At 49.2% G+C, this 21944-nt stretch overlaps 1 long non-coding RNA gene and 1 other non-coding gene across 3 annotated transcripts in view; both read right to left on the reverse strand.

Annotated features, from left to right (window-relative positions):
- The window catches only part of LOC111560923, a 91261-nt gene that overhangs the window by 54866 nt on the left and 14451 nt on the right, over nt 1-21944 (reverse strand). The window contains exons 4-7 of one of the 2 annotated variants that reach the window (XR_006600003.1): nt 18556-18684; nt 17767-18079; nt 13524-14232; nt 9590-12267 (exon numbers count right to left, since the gene is read on the reverse strand). This is a non-coding gene — a long non-coding RNA (uncharacterized LOC111560923). Of the gene's footprint in view, nt 1-9589; nt 12268-13523; nt 14233-17766; nt 18080-18555; nt 18685-21944 lie in introns of those variants that run through there. The other variant, XR_006600002.1, reaches the window with a different exon arrangement.
- On the reverse strand, nt 17503-17587 carry TRNAP-UGG. The gene has a single exon. It is a non-coding gene; the product is annotated as a tRNA-Pro (tRNA).

The raw sequence follows: 21944 nt of genomic DNA on the forward strand, positions 1-21944 counted from the left end.
TGAGCATTGGTGTCTTTCAAAGTATTTGTCACCAAGGTGCAAATTTATTGGTATAAAGTTTCCATATTATCTCATTATATTTTAAACAACTGTGTGATCTATAGTGATGTCACCTCGCTCGTTTCTGATACCCGTTATTTGTTGCTCCCCTCTTTCTGCCTCAGTGTATAGAGGTTTATCAGTATTATTGACCTATTTTAAAGCTTTTGGTTTCAGGGATTTTCTCTATCGTCTTTTTTTTTTTTTAATGGATTTCTACTCTGCTCTTTTCTTTTTCCCTTCTTCTACTTAATTTGGGTTTACTCTGCCCTTCTTTTCATCCTTCTTACAGTAGAGACTGAGGTCATTGATTTGAGATCGATCTTCTCCTCTAACATAGGAGTTGCATGCAGCTCGGTCCCTGGAGTTCTCCATCAAGGCGCTCCCACAAATTCTGACGTGTAGTATTTTGGTTTTAGTTCTATTCACAACACTTTCAAATCTCTCTTCTGATTTCTTCTTTGACCCGTGGGTTATTTACAGGTGTATTGTTTAGTTCCCAAACGCTTGGGGATTGTCCAGATATCCTTCGGTTGTTGATTTCTAATTTGATTCCACCGTGGTCAGAGAATACTCTTCACATAACCTGAAACCTCTTTACTGAGACTCGTTTTATGGCTCAGGACCTGATCTGCTTTGGTAGAATTGAACGTGCATTATGTTGCTGGATGGAATGTTCCCCAAATGTCAATCAGATCAAGTCATTCAAGTCTTGTCGATTACGAAGAGAGGATATTGAAACCCCCGCGCATAATGGTGGATTTTTCCATTTCTCCTTGCGGAGTCTATCCTATTTTGCTTTATTTGTCTTAAAGTTCTTTTATTAGGTGCATAAATTGTTAACATATCCTCTTGCTGAATTGACTTCAACATTATTACAAAGTGACCTTCTTTCTCCCTGGTAGTAAACTTTACTCTGATATCTTCTTTGTCTGATATTAACACAACCACTCCAATTTTCTTTGGATTATTATTATCACAGTAAATCTTTTCCCATCTCTCTGTGTCTTCATAGTTAAGGTGCATTTTGTTTTGCTTTATTTTTTGTAGGCAGCATAGAGTTGAGTATTGCTTTTTTTATCTCTTAACAATCTCTAACTTTTAATTGGGGTATTTTATATTTACATTTGATGTGATTATCGGTATGGGTAGGTTTAAATCTATAAACTCATTCTTTGTTTCCTATTCATTCCATCTGTTCTTTTTTCTTCTTTTTTCTCTTCTTTTGAATTGATTGTATACTTTTTTTCATAATTCTATTTTTTTTTTTTGTTAGCTTATGAGCAATATGTCTTTGTTTTGCTATTTCAGTGGTGGCTTTCGGATTTATAGCACACATTTCTAACTTCACACTGTCTGCCTTCAACAGATATTATATCACTTTGCATTCAGGATAGGAGCCTTAAAATGGTATACTGCCACTGACCGTTATGCTCTTGTGGTCATGCGTTCTACATTTACATTTGTTATAAACCTCACACTACATTCTTATTTTTTAAAATAGTCAACTATCTTTCAAAGAGATCCAAATAATTTAAAAAATATACCTTATATCTTAAATATCTGCCCATGTGGTTCTCATATCCAGTACCATTCATTCCTGTACGTAATCCGTATTTCTAGATGGTGTCAATGTCCTTCTGCCTGAAGGACTTCCTATGACCTTTCTTATGGTGCAGGTCTTTTGGCGATGAATTCTTTCAGCTTTTGATTGTGTTTATACTTATCTGAGTCTAGAACGTAACTTCATTTTGTGTATAAACACAAAGGGGATTTGGGGGTACAGCTTTGATATAAAATTAATTCTCTAGGAATCTGATGGCTGTTGTCAACAGAGGTGAAATGTTATTTTTGTGTGTTCCTGGACTCAGCCAAGAACTGACCATTTCCAAAAGTCCCATCACTGATGGCAACACCACTCGCGGTATCTGACTCCTACCTGCGCGGAGGTGCGCCTGGAGCAGACGGGTTTGTGCGACCCCTGGTCCCTCTGCTGCTTCCTTATGACTTCTGTGCCCTTGTGTTCTGGCACTTGCATGCGATTCATCATAAATTACTTCCCTATGTTCTCCTTTTGTGTCGCTATTAAGGTATTACATTTTTCTCTTTCATTATACGTGTGGTCGCTTATGTAACCTATGACTTTCAAAGAAAATGAAGGGTCAGTATCAATCTTCTGTCGGTGGGTAACAAACTACCCGAAACTTAGTGGCTTAAAGCAATCATCATTTCTTAGCTCCCGGCTCCGTGAACTGGCAACGTGGGCAAGGCTCAGCCACCGCATGCCGGCTGGGTGCACTTTGCCCTTGGGGTGAGTCGGCTGGTTCTCCCTGGACTGGCTAGTCCCGGAGAGCCACGTGCCTGGTGGGTGGCTAGGACCCCCAGCCACAGTGGCTCGGTTCTCCTTCATGTGGCCTCTCCAGGTGGTGGGTTCAGGCTTCCTCACGTGGTGATTTGTTTCCAAGAAGGAGACGGTAGAAGCCGCAAAGCCCTTTGAGACCTCGGCTCTGAAACTCCACATCACCTCTATTCCATTTTATTGGTTCCCGTTAATCAGAGAGCTAGCCCGGATTCAAGGAGGTAGGGACACAGACACCGCTTCTTGATGAGAGGAGCAGCGAAGGGAGTCCCACAGAACCCATATTTTGTGACTAATCACAGAGCATCACAAATACACATTACCAAAAGGGACATCAGGTCAGACAGGATTGAGAACCACTGCCGTAAACACGATTCTCTCCCTTTCACCCGTCACCTCTCTCAAGGAGTGTCCTTCCTTTCTCCGTTTCTCGTGCGAACTCATCAGGAAAAATCCGCTGTTTACTCAAAAGAGTTTCCCCTGCACAGACAGACGGCGAAGGTCTATTCTCCAGCCTGCTAAGCGACAGGACCGTGGTTGCCTGCAGTGGTTAGCGGTCTTTCCTAGGCACTCCTTCTACCATCCAGCAGAAGTAAAGTAAAACGAGGATTTTGTAATTACCCCTTCCTTGCTCTTTGTTTTTCTAGAAAGAGAGGAACCAGAACACTGATAGCCTGTGGTGAATTTTCTTTTTCTTTTTCTTTTTGAGGTTTCCTTTTTCAAAAGTTTGATTATTTTGAGAGAGAGAGAGAGAGAGAGAGAGAGAGAGAGAGAGAGCGCATGCATAAGTGGGGAGGGGACAGAGACGGAGGGAGAGAGAATCCCAAGCAGGCTCAGCACTGTCAGTGCAGAGCCCAATGAGGGGCTGGAACTCACAAGCCGTGAGATCGTGAACTGAGCCAAAGTCAGATGCTTAACTGACTGAGCCACCAGGAGCCCCTATAGTGAATGTTCACGTAAGGGGTCTTCGTTATTGGATGGCTGAAAAATTAATTAGGTTAATCAGACAGAGGACACACTTGCGCTGCCCTGGGTACTACACAGACTTGACCCTGACATTCAACTGACAGTGTCCCCACATTAGAGACGGCAAGACCCTGGCACCCCGGGCACCAAAGAGTCTCATCAATGAACACGGAACATGACCCAAGGGATGGGACCGACCAGGCTGGCCCGAGAACGTTTGGGACGGCGTGTGCTGGGCTCCGCACCACGGAACTCCCAAATCCTCCGAAGCGACAGACCGTCTGGACCCAGAGTTTCCTAGGCTGGCCTTGCTTTTTCTGATACACTTGCTGTATAATCACGGGTTACGGTACGCACAGCAAGACTGGGTACAAATCCTAGTGAAAATTAGTGGACATGTATGCTCAGAGGGCACAGGGTCTCGGGGGGAGAGGCCGGGCGCGCAGAGAATCTGGGTGTTTTCATTCAGGAGAGCCCCTCTGCAACCACTCCAAACGTCAAAAGCCATTTCTGTCCACATTCCCTTTCTAGCAGAAATCTTCCCTGGAATGCCGCCACCTCCCCGTAGGTCCTGGGGAGGCAAGACGGCTTCAAACGCACGGAGCCCGCAAATATTTAACAAAGGCAAGTTCATGAGCCACAGTGACCTCAATGTTCTGACAACACCTGCTGGCCAAGAATGTGTGCCAACCAACCAGAGGCCCGGGACGGCCCTCCTCAACGCCACCGGGAGGCACCAAGTGACAGCCCCGTTTGGCTTAACGAGGACACAACCTATTCCAAGAAAGAAGCCTGGAATCCTATCAGACAACGGACAACAAACATGCCTCCGTGTCAGATGACACATAAGAGGTGCCGTGTGTGTGGCGCTATGTCACATACGGCCTATGGAAAGCTGAAATGCTGGCAGCATGTAACTATGTAAACAGAAGTAGGGAGCACCCCCCGCCCGGATAACATACTCCAAATCCTTGGATCTTCCATTGGAATTCATTTAGGGATCGATGAGGCCTCATCCAACCTCCGAGGGAGCTCGGACCTCCATTACGAAGTCTGAGCTCCACGCAGCAGACCCTGCTGATGACCCGCCCAGATTCACCTACCGCCTCGGTGTGTCCACGCCCCCCAGCTGTGAGTGTGGGGTACTCCTGGATGCCCCCTTCCCTCCAGGGTCTCCTCTGTCCACCACGCAGGAGCCACACCCCCGAGAGGTGATGCCTCTCCCCAGAGGCTGTCCAAAGGTAGGCCAACTCCCGAATTCAAGAGATTCCTCCCCTTGCCTCCAGGGAAGACCACCTCCGAGGTTGGGCTCATGCTCACCTAGGGCAGGTGCTCCCCCAGGCGTTCTGTAGAATCACACGGCTGCCCTGTGCTCTAGGCTTTTCATGTAGCCATGAAAAACATGTTATTGCACTGAGCCACAACTTCAACGACTGGAGAACTCTAATCTTTAAGGTCTGCTGAATATCCCTACCTAGGACTTCCCAGTTTTTTGGCAATGACCCAAAATATGAAATTAATATGCTATACGTTGTAATCTGGTATACCCACGCATGCGTGTGGATGTGTGTAGGTCTCAGACGTACGTTTCACGATACAATATTTACCCTGACTACTACGGAGCCTACTGTTTTCTATTTCATTTTTTAAATGTTGGTCACGACTCCCTAAGTTAATTTTACTAATCCACTAATGTGTGTGACACACAGTTTGAAGAACACTGCCTGCAACTCTTAGCAAAGTGACTCACACATAAGAAGTACTCCATAAATATTTTATGAATGATTAAGCGATTGGCTGGTTATGAGAATATCCAACTAACAGTCTGGAAAGGCCTTGACCTTTGGCTCTGGGTCTCTGGATCTTTCCAATTTGTTAAGCTTGCTGGCAAGTTACATGATTTACCTCCCCAGATGGTGAGGCCCTGTCAAGGGGGCCCTAGGAGGGAGGGGTATCAATCCAAAGGGGCCCTTGTTGGTGTGTTGACCCAAGTCCCTAAGCTCCTAAACAAACCCTATAATTTTAGAAATAGTTAAATAAGAAATTCAAGAAAGCCAGCAATGACCAGAAATTAGCTCAAAGTATCACCTCCATAAAACAACTGCCCCCCAAAAGCTACCAAGAATAAAATGGGAATCAAGAATGAAAGCAGAAAAATTAAAAATCATAAAAATGTAAAGCAGCAAAGAGCATTTGGTATGGTTACTACAGGATGTCAGGCCACCCAAGCCGTAACCTGCAGAGCACTCTTTCTCTCTGTGGGCTCCTGAAGAAGATGGGCACACGTGAAAAAAAAGGAAAGAAAGAAAGAAAGAAAGAAAGAAAGAAAGAAAGAAAGAAAGAAAGAAAGAAAGAGAAAGAAAGACAAAAGAGAGAGGGAGGGAGGCAGAGAGAAAGAAAGAAAGAAAGAAAGAAAGAAAGAAAGAAAGAAAGAAAGAAAAGAAAGAGAAAGAAAGAGAGAGAGAGAAAGAGAGAAAAAGAAAACAATGGGGAAAGGAACTCCTTGGTTATTAGCTGGGCCAGTGCGTAATCCCTCCCAAGTCCAGGCTCCTGGATCAGGGCGGAAATAGGAGACTGGGGTCCTATCAAACACGAAACAATAAGGCCGGTGTGCTTTTTTCCAGCTGTGCTGCTTTTCAAAGCTTCTTTCAAAAAGAAGGAAGAAGAAAGAAAAACAGCACAGAAGGGCAGCATGAGAGCTGTGTGCCGGACCCCAAGGACGCACCACGCCAGGGGGGGTGCACACGGTGGCCGCTGTCCTTTGTCCTGCTCAGCCCGGCCGGCTACCCCACTGGCACCCCGCTGCACCCCCATCTGGGTCCTGCCCTGTCGACATACCTGAGTGCCTCTGGGCTTGCCTTTCCGTGACCCCATTACCCACAAAGACGTCATGTCCCGTGTTTTCAAGTCGTGTTCCCAAAATGATGCAGCCTGGACTCTGACTTATTTGTAACTACAGTTCACTGCAAAGGAGTCTGTGAACTTGCATGGGAAAATAATTAGATCTTTATGTTCTCTACTCTCTTTCAGACATTAGTACGCTCCCTTCCGCTACGAACGGAGGCAGCAAATCTCCATAGTATTAACAGCTCCTAGGACCCTGTCATCCACAGAAATCACAAATGTGCTCTTAACCACATTCACATCATTGCGGGGATCTTAAAACACCACTTATGCTCATCACTGCTTTGAAATGATGCTAGTTGCTACATTCACCACTACGTCTTACTTAAAATAAGAAGCACACGTATTACAGGGCGCCTGGGTGACTCAGTCGGTTGAGCGTCCGACTTCGGCTCAGGTCACGATCTCGCGGTGTGTGGGTTAGAGCCCCACATCCGGCTCTGTGCTGACGGTTCAGAGCCTGGAACCTGCTTCGGATTCTGCGTCTCCCTCTCTCTCTCCACCCCTCCCCCGTTCATGCTCTCTCTCTTTCTCTCCCTCTTTCAAAAATGAATAAACATTTAAAAAATTAATTAAAAAGAGGCACATATATTACTATATCGCAAGTTTGCCTTTTAATATGTTGTAACTGTTTCCATAGACCAGGTTTCCTTTGCAAGCCTGTGTATGTTAGTTCATTAGTGTGACCTAGGTCTGTAGGCTTCACGAGATCACCGACGTTGACCAGCAGACAGGCCCACGGCACAGACGAGGACCTTTCGTGAGCGCCTCTCTACGCCAAGCAGCTTTCCTTATTTCTTACTGCTTTTCATTTTCAATCACTCTCTTCTTTTAAATTTTTTATTTCCTTTAAGATGTTTATTTGTTTTTGAGAGAGACAGAGCACGAGCAGGGAGGGGCAGAGAGAGAGGGAGAGAGAGAGAATCCCAAGCAGCCTCTGCACTGTCAGCGCAGAGCCCAAGATGGGGCTCGATCCCGTGAACCCTGAGATCATGACCTGAGCCAAAATCAAGAGCCGGACTCTCATTTGGGGAAGGGGAGGAATGTCTAAGCCATCCAAGTGCCCCCTTTTAATTTTTCTTTTAATTTACATATACTAAATTACAAAAATAATGTAAGCTTATGCTAACAAGTGAAACAAGGCAAAAAGATCCCACAAAAGCAGATGTGGTCACCTCCTCCATGCCCCTCACCTTCTATGCCCTGAAGAAACCCACCACCCCCTTCCCCTTACTTCTACAAACACACGAGGGTGGATTTCTTGCTTGCTTTATACCAAAATAGAATCATTCTACACACATTATTCCATAATTTATATTTGTCACTTGGCAATTGACTCTGTAACACAGACATTCCTACAAGTCTGTGACTACATATTTTTCTAGTTCGTTTATATGCACTTATGTAAAAGTGTATGTGAATGAACTCACATCACGCACGTCATGGCGCTTCGGCACAGCCTTCCCCTCTCATCTGCCTCCTCACCTCCCTGACTTGTCTCAGTCACCCGTCACTACGTTACAGGATAACTCAGACCCCAACAGCCGAAAGCAACCATGCACATTCACCGTCTCGGAGCTTCGGGAGGTCAGAAGTTGGGGAGCCCTCAGCTCGGTGGAGGGTCTCTCATCAGGTCGCAGTTGGGCAGGGCGGCCATCATCAGAAGGCTCGACTGGGGCTGGGAGCTCTAAGAGCCCACATGGTTGGCAGGAGGGTGCCAGCCGGTCCTGTGTCCCTCACCGCACGGGCCTTTCTAGAAAGCTGTTTTAGTGTCCTCACAACATGGCGGCTGGCTTTTCTCTCAGCAAAAGCAGACAGCATGGTGGAAGCCGCAACGTCTCGTATGAGCTCGCCTTGAAAGTGCTATTCTCCTGGTTACCCGGGTCAGGTCTGCTCACTGTGAGCGGGGGCTGCACCAAGGCATGAATGTCGCAGGCGAGGCTGGCCACAGGCCCTCCCCAACACTGACCCTCAACCAGGAGGCCACCCCCCCAGATCACTTGTGTTAACAACCTCGTATATTTTGTTCAAATAGATACATAAAGTATCTATGCAAGCTACTTAGGGCGCGGGTGTTATCAACGTTAAAAATTTATATTGCATATGTCTTTCATTTATAGGCAGTTAATAAAATTGAAGGTAAGTATTTTTAAATATTTAAAAATAAAGACTCGGGGCCTCTGGTTCAAGATCACGTGAGTAGGAAACGAAGCTACAGGTACTTGGATCCAGGACCGCTGGCTCACAAAGCCCACGCTCTTCCCGAGATGCCGAGCCACGGTCACCGCGCCGTCTCGCCGCGTCCCCCTTGGTGACGGCCCTGCATCTCCTCACAGGGTGACAGCAATCTCCTGTCACCCATTCCGATTGCGCCTAGAAGACCCAAGTTCCCAAGGCTTCTTTTCTAAGCCCTGCGCTCTGCCCGGAGCCCTTTAGGAAAACCTGACGTTACCCACCCAGCCTCGCCAGTTAACTTAACTTGGGCCTCAGTCCGCCAGATTATTTCTCTTCCTAACTGCACAACAAAACGTCTTCTGTACGTTCTCATTCTTGCGAGCGCCACGTGGAGTGTAGACAAAGTGTAGTGTAGACTTGCGAGTGTAGACAAAGACTCCAGCGAAGGTATCTGCCGTGTCCGCTGAAGCGGGATGCAAGCAGTGGGAGAACTCGAGCTGGGAGGCTCCGCGTCTCTCACTTCCACTGCCCCCGCTCCCCGCTCCGCAAGCTCTTACTTCTAACCTTCCTCACCATCGGCAGGTCCGAAGCGAGCCCGGGTCCCTCAGGGGCCCACCGCGGGTCGAGGTCTCAACAGCGAGGGGATCTCGCTCCTTGCACCGGGCGCTTTGCAAACGCACAGGTGAGACCGGAGGAGCGTGGAGTCCGTCTCTAGACCTGGCCACACACAGCACAGCAGGCCGGGGGTGACAGCGACACAGAGGGGAGTGCCGTGGGGCGAGCTCGGAGGACAGGGAAGGTGGTCGGCAGAGCAGGCGCTAGCCGGGTCGCTGGTCACCCGGAACCACAGGTCGCTGGGTCAGGCAAAGAAACGCGGCATTCTGTTAACTGGCTGAGGTGCGCCGGGACTCCGGAGGAGGGGAAATGCCGTGCGGGGTTCCCCAAACTGAGTGCACCGTGGAATCTTCCTCCCCTTCCCCAAGAAGTATCCTCTACCCCTGGAGCACGGCGTGGGGCCTGCTGAGGCTGGGTAATCTAAGTTTTGTTCTGACCTCGACGATTTAAAACACGCAGCCAACAATGGTTGCCTCCTTCGTTTTCTTCTCCTTAGGTCAGTAACGGGATCCGAGAGGTTTTTGGTCTCGCCAGAATTCCTTATTTATTTACATTTAGAAAGAAAAAAGGGAGAGTACCACCACCAACAAAGGTTTCACTCTTTTCTTTCTTTCTTTCTTTCTTTTTTTTTTTTTTTTTTTTTGTACTAATATACTTCAGCCTCGGCTCTCACCTTGCTGGAGGGAGCGCTTAATTACTTACGGGTTTTTCGCGAACAGCCCCCAGTTCAACTGTACCACTGTTTACACCGCAGCCCACATTACAGAATCCCACTGGCATGTGGCTCCTCCGTGTCCTTCTTTGCAGGGGGAGGCTGTGCTTTCCGCCATATACACAGAAAAGTTTAGGAGACACCGGCTGGCAGCCACGCAGATCCGGGGACCGGCCCCTCTGCACTTCATCCTCTCCCCACCCCTGAGACATGTCACTTAAGATTTCTCATTAGCCACTCAAACAAATTATCCCGCTGATAGACCCGGCGGCTCCCCGGCCCGAGCCCCATCAAAGCCAGACCATTGGCTCGAGATGGATGATGACCGTCCTTCTCCTGGATGGGCCGCGAAAATCAGCATTTCTAAAGAACACCAGAAATGATGGAGCCTCCCCCGCGGTAAAAACACTTTTATGGATGAATAATCAGCAACAGTGCTGCAAATGACCTGTCTGCAAAATCCTCAGTGCCTGGAGATCTAAATTACTCTAATTTTTCTCCCCCCAAAATTAGGTATAATATTATAATTTCAAGTAATGTAAGAGCAATTTCTCCCTTCATTGGATACCAAGCTCAAGATGTTACAGGAAAAAGAAATAGCTTTTACCGCTGATATGAGAAATTCGAAAGAGACAAGCGCAAGCAAACAAAAGCTGTCACATCAAATACTGCGGGGAAAAAAAAAATCCAGAAAAACTGCCAGAAATGCTCAAGTCTAAATAAAGTCATTTATTTGTTATTTTAACCCCTTCGCTGTCAGTTCCGGGCGGGCGAGGCTAGCGAACTCTGCATGGGGGGTGGGGGGGAGGGGGCGCGCTACCGGAGTCGGCTCTCCTGGGCTCCTGGCAGTGGGGGTCCTGCCACAGGGTTTCCAAACAGAGGACCACTGAGGCTGCTCGGCCCCCAACCCTTCTGTGGGTCTCACTTCTTCCGAGAAGTCAATCACGTCCCATTTCCACCACCTTAAGCCAAGAAACTAGACCATGAGTTCCCAAAGGGCAACAGCCACACACCGTCCATGTGCTTTGGTAGATGGTAGGTACGCAGTAGAACGCGGCATTAATCATTCCTTGAATTTAGCGTCTAGGCGGCTAACGTGCGGTTCAAAAGATACTACTCTTTGGGGGGTGGGGGGGATGGGGGGGGTGACTCGGCAAAGAACAGCTAGGAAAATGGAGAAGACACAAACCGGACAGACCTGGGGCACATCCTGTGTCATGTTCCTAAGCCTGTTTCCTCTGTCATGATGATGCGCTTTTATAAAAACTGAGTAAGAGAAGTTTGCGGAAAGAGCATTGCCTATGATGGTCTCTAGAAACAGGGGCAAGTATTTCCAGTTAAAATATATTGACTGGGCGCCGACTGTGTGCACTACAGTGGACCCCGAGATGCGTAAGTCACAGCTCTGCCCTGGAGAACCTACCCCCTGTACCCCGACTCACTCTGCCCAAGGCAGTAAGTTCGTGTTTCCAACCAACGGCTTCGGCAGTGGCTCCCAGGTCCTCCCGATGGAGAGAATTCCACAGACTCCGCTCCCGCCCGCGCTTGCTCCCAAGTGCCCATCCCTCCCTCCCCAGTAGGCGGGACCCACCCTGAGCTGCCAGGCACCTGTGGCTCCCAGAGGGGAGCCTAGGAGGCATCCTGGGTCCTCGCCCCTCCCCGCGGCCAGCGCCAGCTCGACGCGGCACACAAAGCCCCCGAGGTCATGAGGTGCCCCCCAACCTCCGCAGCCTTGCACCCTCGATCACCCCCCCGCCAAATGCACCCATCCCTTCTCAGGATGCTTCCTCAAGCCCTGGGCTCACGCCCACTCCTGCTCTGGGGCTCACCACCTCCTGCTCCAGGGCGCCCACCCCACCTGCATTTCCTCTCCTCCTTGGCACTGTGCACCCTACCGACCAGGTTCACGCACTCGGCTGCCCTACTCGTGATGAATACCCTGTGGGCAGGAAGCCACCCGCTCTGCTTGAGAACCCCCAGGGCCTTGTGCGGGGCGGGGAGCAGGTTAGGCCCTTAAAACGGGACTGAGAGATGCTTACTGTATAGACCAAAACAACTCCCTTGGATTTTTAACAGGTAACACTCACTTGCTTTCAAAATAAGTCTGGTTGAATGAAATGCTGTGATTTTCCAAAGATATTCACACACGGGAGGAACGTGCAGGGTCTCCGGCCCGGGATCCCACACTGCCTGGGCCCATTGGACCGTTTCTCCGTATTTCCCATGTTCCTCCCATCTGGCTGCCCCTTTGTTCCAGAACCTTCTCGGTCATTCCTCACCTCGCGCAGCTTTGCTGTGAGGGGGAGAGAAGGTGCGTCTGTGGTCCCCGGCACCTCGTGGGGGCCACCTGCTTCTCCGGAGCATCGCGGCTGACCCGACTCCTCCAATTCGGGGCTGGAAGGAGCCACTCCCAGAGACCTCCTCCTGCGCGAGGTTCCAAGGGACATAAGGGACACGCAGTCATGTGTTCTCAGCCCAGACATTTTGCTGTGGGTTTCTGTGTGGGAGAGTTAAAGATGCACACAGTCCGCAAGTCTAGAATTTGTGGTTTGTGTTATCTTACAACTTCATATTTGGAAGAGGTATTTTAATTTCTTATGAGTTGTGAATAATTATGTAATTCTGCCACCTTCTTAAAACTAAGATGTTTCCAACGGACTCCTGTCGTCTGGGGCTGACATCCTTAAGGGGACTTTGCTTTTTTTTTTTTTTTTTTTTTTTTGCCTTTGAGTTTTCAGCCAAGCGCTAAACAGATTCTTTCGTTGCTACAACAGTCCATGATGGAGAGCCGTCTTGTGTAAAAAAGTGAAGGAAAATCCTCCTTCCCTCTCAAAATTAACTCTCGACAATTACTCCTGAAATACGGATGCTGCTTGTGCTCGCCAGCGAGCCCACTTTCCAATTTGTTTTCAGGCTCCCCACCCCCCCACCCCCCCCCCACCCCCCCCCCGCGGTCTCCACCGCTACTGGATTTCTCCACCATTCTGTCTCCCTCTTGTTTATTCCTCCCCGGGGCTCCCTTATTCTTCTTCAGTTGTTTGAGAACCAGGCAAAGGTTCGAGAAGATTGCACCATCAAACGCCACCGTGACGTGCTCAATGGTGTATTTTAAATTATTGCCCCAAAGGCACTTCATCGGATGCCTTCCACTTTACGTTTGCCCCTGGCAACCGTGAGGACACTGGGTCATCAGTATTTCCGAGCATCTACAACCCCCCAGAATTTCTTCAGGGCATAGCAATGCTGAGCCAGCCGGCAGATGAAATCATAGATCCACGAGTGACCGCAGGAGGGTTATACCTTAATATCACCCACAGTTGACTTCACCACGTTCACAGCGGAAGGTGACCATCTCATTAAATACAGGCCAGAGATTGTCAGGAGTTAGGACGCGATTATCGTGTTTTCCAGGGCATAAGTTTGGGTGTTGTTTTTTTTTTTTTTTTTTCTCGTACGTATTTCATATTCCTAGCTGGAGGAATATCAAAAGAATCTGAATATCACCATCTGGAAGTTATGCCATGGGCTCCAGTGGGCAGGATTACAGCTGGGTTTCTCTCCTTCCTCTAAAAGTGTGTTTCTTCTGCTTCGAAACAAGCACAGACACATTTGGTCCCCTAATGAGACCGACCCAGACTCTAAACACCACTGAGCCTTCGCCCTCCACCCTCACAAGCTCCTGGGATCCTCCAGTGCAGAGGAATGGGGGGTGGGGTCCCTTCAAGGACATTTGATCATCCGTGACTCACTTACCCAATAAATCAAACGTGCTGAGATACACAGATGTCGGAAATGCAGTACCCTGCTAGTCACTGAACGGTCTGTTGGTCTGCCTGGGTCCCGGGTTGTGCAATGAAGCCCTTGGGAGCCATTCCGGTTTCGAAAGAATGCAGTCGCCAATCAACGTTTCATTAAGCGCCACTCCCCTGCACTAGTATTCCCCTAGTTGATGTTTAACAGTTACTTTTGAAACTACTGGTATTCTTGAGGATCGGAGACTGTACTTGGAAAACATTTGCTTTTTATACCTCCGTGATATCCCTTTTACATTGGCAAGCCTCTTCGTGTCCATCCAGGATGCTTTTGTCCTCTCCGCCTGTGGGTCTCTCTCCTGCCAGACCAGCCCGGGAGCTCCTGAGAGAAGGCGCCGGCTCGGGAGAGACGCTCGACACACAGAATGATTTTTTTAATTAAAATCATGTTTTTAGGAGACATATCTAGAAAAGTGTTGCTATGGTCCATGTCAGATTACTGCCTGGGCTCTCTTCTATACATTTTTACAGTTTCAGGCCTCACATTTAGGTCTTTAATCCACTTAGAGTTAATTTTGTGTATGGTGTAAGAAAGTGGTCCGGTTTCATTCTTTCGCATGTGGCTGTTCAGTTTTCCCAGGATAATTTATTGAAGAGACTGTCTTTTTCCCACTGGATATTCCTGCCTCCTTGGTCAAAGATCACAGCCACTGCAGAAAACAGTACGGAGCTTTCTCAAAAAATTAAAAACAGAAATACCATATGATCCAGGGGCACCTGGGTGGCTCTGTCGGTTAAGCGTCTGACTCTTGATTTCAGCTCAGGTCATGATCCCACGGTTTGTGAGATCGAGCCCCATATCAGTGCTTAGGATTCTCTCTCTCTCTCTCTCTCCCTCCCCCTCTCCCCCTCCCCCATGCACATTCACTCTCAAAATAAATAAATAAACTTTAAATTTAAAAATATTTGGGGGCGCTTGGGTGGCTCAGTCGGTTAAGCATCCGATTTTGGCTCAGATCATGATCTTGTGGTTTGTGGGTTCAAGCCCCGCATCAGGCTCTGTGCTGACAGCTCAGCCTGCTTCGGATTCTGTGTCTCCCTCTCTCTCTGCATCTCTATCCTTCTCTCTCTCTCTCTCAAAAATGAACAAACATTTAAAATTTTAATTTCATAAAGTAAAATAAAACTGTATTTTTAGCTCTCCCCTCTTCACTATTAAGCTAACGGTTTGCATTGTACGTAGAGTCTGTACTATAATTATAACATTAGCTCTTTCTTAAATTTCCACAGGACGAATTCAATTCGGAAACGCCCTCTGATCATCACGCAGGGACGGTGTCCAAACTGGGCAAGTGTTCCTAAATCCCACCGCAGGAACAGGCCGCCTGCTACGGACAAGTATTTCAAGCAGAAGTTCAAAACACCTGCCATTGTGAAATCAGCCCAATAGTCCTAATCTACCCCCATTTGTGTTTATTATTGCATAGTCTGCAACACTACAGGCTGTCCCTGGAGATGAAGGACTCCCAGACTCTTCAGTCCTGAGAAGCAGTGCCATACCATCACTGAGCACACATATTCCTGAACTCTGATGGGGTCCCCCCTGGACCTCGGATGAGGTATCTGGCCTCACGGGGCAGAGGTCCCCTCACCGATAAGATGGACATGAGAAGGGCACCCAACTCTCCAGACTGATAGTGGGAACCAGGGAGTCGGCAGGGGAAGCCTTCCGAGCGGCGTCGGGGAGAGTCAGCAGGTAACGAAGATATTATCGCTTCAGTCCCTTCGGCTTCGAGACGAAGGAATCGAGGACGCTCACAGCCCCGTGCAAGATGCCAGCATGAGGTTCTCTCCAGGAGAAAAAAAAAAAAAATCTATAAGCCGTTTTAAAAATGCATTCTGGGGGCGCCTGGGTGGCTCAGTCGGTTAAGCGTCTGACTTCAGCCAGGTCATGATCTCGCGCTCCATGAGTTCGAGCCCCGCGTCGGGCTCTGGGCTGATGGCTCGGAGCCTGGAGCCTGTTTCCGATTCTGTATCTCCCTCTCTCTCTGCCCCTCCCCCGTTCATGCTCTGTCTCTCTCTGTCCCAAAAATAAAATAAAACGTTGAAAAAAAAAATTTTTTTTTTTTTAAATAAAAATGCATTCTGTAACAACGTATTATTCCACAATCCCTACTCGGAGCCCCAACCGAAAATGCTGTCTTTTCATAAACAAGACTCACATGTGTACCCACCACAAACCAGTTTTAAAGGTTGAATGAAATCAGACAGCGAACCAGCGTTCAAGGATACCAGGACAAGATCAAACAGCTGATCATTAACAGTATTTTACGCAAGCTGGTTTACCTCTGTGGACTGAATCGTCACTATTTTTCACCAGGTTACCTTAAGTAGGTCATCAGAAAGGTTTTTAGTGGACAGATTTGAACCTAATTTTACAGTCTGAAAGTAAATCAGTGGCATACTATAGGAGTATACTGTGTGCACTTTCTAAAATAGTAGGGATAAGAGATTTTATTTTTTTATTATTTTTTTATTCTTTTAATGTATTTATTTATTTTTGAGACAGAGACAGAGACAGAGCATGAGCAGGGGAGGGGCGGAGAGAGAGGGAGACACAGAATCGGAAGCAGGCTCCAGGCTCCGAGCTGTCAGCACAGAGCCCGACGCGGGACTCGAACTCACAGACTGAGAGATCATGACCTGAGCTGAAGTCGGACGCCTAAACGACTGAGCCACCCAGGAGCCCCAAGATATTTTAATACTGAGCCTATTCGAAGCTCAACAAATAAAGACCCACCACATTCACTATATGATCTAGCTCAGTTTTCCACACTGAATTGGGTAGGGAATCCTCTGTCTTTTTTTTCTCTCTTGCCATTATTTAATATAAGTTGGAAGGACCTTTATGTGGGGCAACGATTCAGGGTGTAACCTGGCTTTCCCTTTCTCTGAACAGAGCTGCACGGTGGGAGAAGCTGTTTGTGAAAAACCACACACCCAGAAACACAGATCTGTGAAAGGCAGGACTGGACAAAACACGCCCGCTCACATGATCACCGACTGACATCGGAGGTCCTGCTGCATTTTGTAAAAGCTGGAGGCATTTATAAAAGAAAACCGCTCCAGAAAGCAATCGCCTCTTTCTCAGCTGGGACGTGCTCTTATGACACCAAGTGACGTCTGTCACCCGCCCTGCCTGTGAAGAGGGAGGGCAGGTCCCTGCAGCTCATCTTGGTGACATTAGCCAGCCTTCACACAACAGAAGGAACGGGAGCCTTAGAAGCTTCTGAGGCATGCCCGAGGCCCCCGGACGAGGTCGTCTCTGGTCCTTTTCCTCACACCTCGCTCGTGCCTTCCGGTGCAAGGGACCAGCCTGACCCCGGCACTCCGCCTGCCAGGTGCAGCAGCGGGACTGGCCAGCTCGGGGGCCCTGGATGCCCCTTTCTGCCAGGAAGAAGAGGAAGGAAGCCTTCCTCCCACATCCCCAGTGGGTCCCCATTTTCCGCTGCGGAGTACACAGTGGCCGCAACGGCCCAACGGAGAGGCCCATTCGCGCACACAGCCTTCCGACTTCACTGGCGGTGTATGTGGTCGTGTCGCGGCTCACGTTAGCTGGAGGGACACGAGGCTGATACCAGCCCTACTGTTGCCACCCAACAGCCTGCAGAACGTCTGAGGCGTATGCACCCCGAGCACACACGTACTAGTGATCCCATGGCGTTCACGGGCAACAGATGTTTAAACGTCATCAGGACTCACATGTTGAGGTTGTACATAATCACATGAACGACAGATAACAGGCTAATATTCTTAAAAGATTTTTTCTAATTTTTTAAAAATTTTATTCACTTTAAAGAGAGAGAGAGAGAGAGAGAGAGAGAGAGAGAGAGAAAGACAGAGCATGTGCAGGGGAGGGGTAGAGAGAGAGGGAGACACAGAATCTGAAACAGGCTCCAGGCTCCGAGCTGTCAGCACAGAGCCCGACGTGGGGCTCGAACCCACGCACCGCGAGATCACGACCTGAGCCCAAGTCAGACACTCAACCGACTGAGCCCCCCAGGCGCCCCCAGGCTAATATTCTTAATATGGCAGTAGAGCAAAGTACACATCACTTTCAAGACAAATATCCAGAGTCCTCAGCGTTTCTAATTTTGTTTTTGTAAAATCCCGTCTTCTCCGTAGCGACTGATCACAACATCACACCCTCTACGACATGTCAGGCGCCGCGCGAAGGACCTTACCTGGGTCCGCGGGTTCATCCCTACAACAGCTCAGATGAGGACGCTGATGCCCACAGCCACTGCAGATGAGGGAACGCAGGTGCGGGCACCCAGTGACCTGCGCGTCCCGGCTCCAAGCTGAATCCTGGGGCCGGACTCGAGGCGGTCAGCCTCCACGCCCATGCTCTTCGTAGGTTCTCGCCGAGCACCCTGCTCCTTAGGGAAGCGGTCCGTTGCTCAACAAACCTTCACCACGATGGCAGAGGGCAGAAACGAGTCCGCACTTTTCACATAAGGTGGGCGCTCTTCCTCACCCATGCTGATCTATAGGGACCTACATAAAAAATACGGATGAATTCTATATTAATGATTGACGGACGCAATACAGTCCACTTAAAAATGATTCCAAATGACAGAGAGACAACATCCCATCCTTTATAGATTCAACGGTTGCTTGACTGAGGTGGGCGGCTCAGTCCGTTGAGCGTCCAATGCTTGATCTGGGTTTAGGTCACGATCCCAGGGTCGTGGAATCGAGCCCCTCATCGAGCTCTGTGCTGAGCGTGGAGCCTGCTTGGGATTCTCTCTCTCCCTCTGCCCCTCCCCCACCTGCTCTTGTTCTCTCTCTCTGAAACAAAATTAATTAATTAATCAAAACATAGTCATTTGGTTGAGATTTATTATTGGTCAGTGTGAGTGCTGAGGAAGGAAGGAAGGAAGGAAGGAAGGAAGGAAGGAAGGAAGGAAGGAAGGAAGGAAAAATATAAACTATGTCCTCTCTTGTCCCCAGAGACCAAAGTCCGGTCTCACCTTATTTTTTATCTGATCGAAGTCAGGTGAATTGTATCTTCCAGAAAGCTCTGCCTTTCACAAGATTAAATCCGTTCAGCACTAGATGCTCACTCATCGAAAGTGGAGGAAGGAAGACCTAATATAACACTGAATGTTAACAACACTGGAATTAAAATAAAATTTAAAATCAATCAATCAATCAATCAATCAAATCTTAAAACTCCATGTTTAAAAAAAATGGAGGAAAGACGAAGTGTTTCGGGGGAGGGAGAGGACACGTGAGCTTTGCAGACCCCGAGGGTGGTCCCTTATCTCAAGGTCAAAGAAAAGGCTGTGCTCGTACGTGATGCGCAGCAATTCCGTTTGCTCCCCGGGAATCAGCAGGAGCCCACTGAGCCAAGAGCAGATCCAACTTTACATGAAGCTGGTAATACTGTTTCTGCTCTCCTATTTTTAATAAGCCATCTGACTGCTCTTTTTTGGGGGGGGGGGGCGGGAAATTACAGATTAACTCACACCGCTTTCACTTAAAAACCAGTGGGGTAGACATCTCTCCTTCTTCTTCCAGGAGGGGAGTTCTGGATTCCCTTAAAAATCCCAGCCTGGTTCCTCCAACATCATGGCTGCTAACCTGGGCCTGCCTTTCAGCGCGACGAGCGGGGTGCTGAATACTGATTTGAGGTGTGGTTCACCGTGCAGACTTTAAATCGTCCTTCCCACAACTTTTCTCTCAGAAGCCTGGCGGTGGTGACAATCACAGGACTGGTTTCCTCGGGTAAAACTATGCTAGCTGCAATTTGCTCTGACAGGCTCCGTAATTTTAAGTGCAATTAAATCCTAAGAGTTTGCCCAGAAGAAAAAAAAAATTTTTTTTTCTATCACATTTTAAAAAAATAATAATTTAAGAGAAGGCAAAAAAAAAAAAAAAACAGTTGAATCGAACAGCTCGTTTCTAACTCATTGCTCTATTAAAAAAAAAAAAAAAAAGGACAGACAGACAGACAGAAAGAGGAAAATGTATTTGGCTGAGCCCAGAAATCCATGTCACCGTACAGGCAGGCATCTCCTGGGGCCCAAGCGCGAGGCCCGCCAGAGGTCACGGCCTCCTGACCAGCTGCTCGGCCACCGAGGGCACCCACAGCTCCAGCGAGAGGCGGGGGGGTGGGGGGGGGGGGCGGGTGGATAAGGAAACTTTCCGAAAACCGGCTTCAGGGGCTGCAGTCACTTGATCCCCCTCGGGGACAGCTGGCCCGCTGACTCCAGGGAGCAGCCGTGTCCACACGCTCGCCCCTCCCTCCGAATCACAGAAATGGAATCCAACGTGAGAGCACCAGCAGGCCAGGCCAGCCCTCCGGCCCCGACCAGACGCGGGAGCAGCGGGAGGGGAGGTCTGCCCTTGCAACTGGCCAGGGAAGGGGCTCCCAAGCTTAGCTGTCTGACTGCTCGCCTTTGGGGAGATTCAAGCTGCACTGCGAATCCGCGGCTCGGGTCACTGGTGTCCTGGAAAAGGGACCCGTGTCCCTACCGCTTCTTGGCACTCCACGCTCGACATCTTTATTCAACAGGAAGCTAACGTGACACCGAAGCAGCCACCCAGGCTACATGTGGGAAATCAGACTGTTCTTTAAGAGATGTCAAATTATACCTCATGTTGCGGAACATTGCATATAAAATAGGAATTAAATTTAGTAGAACATCTTCGACGGGACACCTTCAACCTTCCGAATCCTCGTCATGCGGGAGCAGGTGACTCAGCAAGGACAGACCAACGGAGGGGAGGGGTGGAGAACCGGCCCGGCCGCACGCCCCCCCACCTCCCCACCGCCCCTCTCCACTGCCATCACACCCACTCCCCAACCCCAGTGAGGGTTTACTGTCCCCCCGGAGAGACCAGCTGTTGGCGAGCCTTCCCTCCTCCTGGAGTCCCCCCCGTGCACAGCACTGACCGCCCCGGCAGGCGTCCCCCCCCCTCCAAGACTCCTACCGGTGACAACACTCATACGGCCTTGCCATCTTTCCCTACCAGGCCCTGAACTCGCTGGAGATGGGGACCCCCTCCCTCACTCCCCAGCACCTCACAGGGCGCCCGGCACATGGCACAGTTCCGGGAGACGTTGGCCGAAGGCTCCCTTCCCTTCCAAGCAGCAAACACAGCAGCAGGCATTAAAAAGACGCCTGGGTTGCACGCTGCTGTTGTTAAAAGTCTTCCCCGGCCCAACAGTAAACCCCTTTGGGGGGGGGCAGAAGCCTCGCCCGTCAGCCCCTCATTTACTGCAGTGCCTGGGTCAGCTCTTTGGGCCTACTGGATGCTCAGGAAACATTTACTGAGCGCCAGAGCTAAAGACAATACTAACACAGAGATCCTGAAGGTGTGAAGCAAAACCTTCCAACATCCCCGCATGGGAAACGTTGGAAAGTTGTCCCTCGGCCTTTCTCTTTTGTGGAGGCCCACCCAAGTGCGCAGAACTTGAACTCATCTGTGGCAATCCGGCGAGGTATCAGGGACAGAGATCACCCCATCGGCGTGTCCTGGAGAAGCAGGGTTCCTCCACACGTGAAAAGCTGTGCAAACATCCTGAGGTCTCCAGGGGAAGAGGAGCAAGTACGAGAAATGCTCAGATGGGACGTTGCCACGGGCCTCTGTCCCCTGCTGCGGGTGAAGTTCACCTGCAGGGGGTTTAAACCTCCCTGTGGCCGGGCCTCTCCCTTGGGTGTGGGCTTCAGAACATACCTGCTTCTTCCCTCGGGCGCCCCCCCAGCCCTTTAGACGCAGGGGATGCTGGCCTTCAAAGTCTCTCCCCGCTTACTAGCATAAGCTGCCAGCTCCTTGAAGCCTGTACCTCTGGAATCCACACATACTGAACCCCAAAAGTGTGCATTACTAAAACAGGAGCACTTTGCTCTGAGCACCAGATGGAACCCTGAAGAGTCAGTGCAAACAGAACGCTGGCACTGGGGTCCTCGGTCGGTCCCATGACTGCCACTCGACTTCCTATAGGTCGTACCCTCGTGTCCAGCAGTGTGACATCCGACGGAGGACCGTGACACTTCCCGAGGGCACACGGCCCATGTGCGTTGAATTTGCACATAGAGGCCCCAAATGCGAATTCACAAACAACTCGAATTCACAAACAGCTCGGGACCTTTCTTATAAAATAAACGACGACTAGTTAAAATATACATCACATTCCCACCTAAATGGAAATGCTCACTATTTCTGCGCAAAACATCTCTTCAAACAGCAGACGTTTATTATTAGCCCTGATCTAGGTCACACAGACTCACTGAGTCAAAACCGGATGGGATGGTAGAGGCTGTGTAACCCAACCCTCTACCCCGTGCAGGAGTCCCGTCCGCATGCTGAGGGCTAACTGTCATCATTTTAAGGACCTCTTAGGACCCTAGGT

This window comes from Felis catus, chromosome B3 (assembly GCF_018350175.1).
Source record: "Felis catus isolate Fca126 chromosome B3, F.catus_Fca126_mat1.0, whole genome shotgun sequence".
NCBI lineage: Eukaryota > Metazoa > Chordata > Mammalia > Carnivora > Felidae > Felis > Felis catus.